The following is a 1,170-nucleotide window of genomic DNA, read 5'->3' on the forward strand; positions in this document are numbered from 1 at the left end:
TAGAACAAGTGCACGTTTAATCAATTAGAGAATATGCTATTTTAATATAAAGACCAGATCAGAAAACCCCGATGGACGCATATTTACTTCTTCAATCAGACAAGATCGCACAAGCAAATGCATTAGAATAGCAATAAGTGGAAAGAATGTGAGCTGTCACTATTCTGCTATAGCGTCACAGCAAATGCATTAGAATATCAAAAGTGAAAAGAATATAAGCTGTCACCTCTCTATTATAGTGTTACAGCACACCTACCCAAGGTAAAATCCTTCACACCTGAATCCTTGAATAACCCCCAGATCTACCTGCTGCCTTCTGCTCTCTCTGAGGATATGGTGACAAAGAAATATAGGTGCTGAGTTGAAGACTTGAGAGACAAAGAAACGACCTTAATGGAAAGGATTTCGCAAGAAGCAGATTTGGCTGGGGAAGAAGGCCAATCATGAGAGGCTTTGAAAATATGGAGTTCAAAGTATACTCAGGATACATTTTAAAGGGTTAGTAGGCATGGGAAATACAAATTTGGATCTAAGGAGAGATGTCAAAGCTAAGGATACAGATTTAGCAATCATTCATCTAATCATTCAGATAATATTTATTAAAACTCGTTTGTGTCCCAGATGTACACGTTTCTAAATGACAATAATACAACAGCGAACAAAACAGTCCCTATCTCATGCTTATATTCTATGGAAGAAAGACGACAATAAACGAATAGACAAATAACATATCAATATATCCTATGGTGTCAGCAGGTAGGAATAAGTACTATCTAAAAGTGGAGAAAGGAGTTGGGGCAGGGCAAGATAAGAGAGTAAAGGGGGTTATGGAACTCCTTTCTAAGAAGTGACATCTGAGCAGAAGCATGAGCGAAACACAGGAAGACGAGATTATTCAGAAAGAGCTTATGCGAGAAGAAAGGAGGCAGAACAACTGGTGTAGATGGAGCTTCCGTCATCTTTGTCCTGGGTTTGGTATCATGGCCTCCTACTTGTTCTCCCTTCTCTACTTCTCTCCAATTCATTCCTTAACTTGCCACAAAATCAGATTTGGAATTGGTGTCTGTTTTGTTTACTGTGGCTTCCCAGGGCTGCGAAGAGGCTCTAACACAGAATAGGTGCTGTGTTAAATAATAATAAACAGGAAGGAAGGAAGGAAGGAAGGAAGGA

Source organism: Pteropus alecto, unplaced genomic scaffold, assembly GCF_000325575.1.
Source record: "Pteropus alecto unplaced genomic scaffold, ASM32557v1 scaffold16, whole genome shotgun sequence".
Taxonomy (NCBI): Eukaryota; Metazoa; Chordata; class Mammalia; order Chiroptera; family Pteropodidae; genus Pteropus; species Pteropus alecto.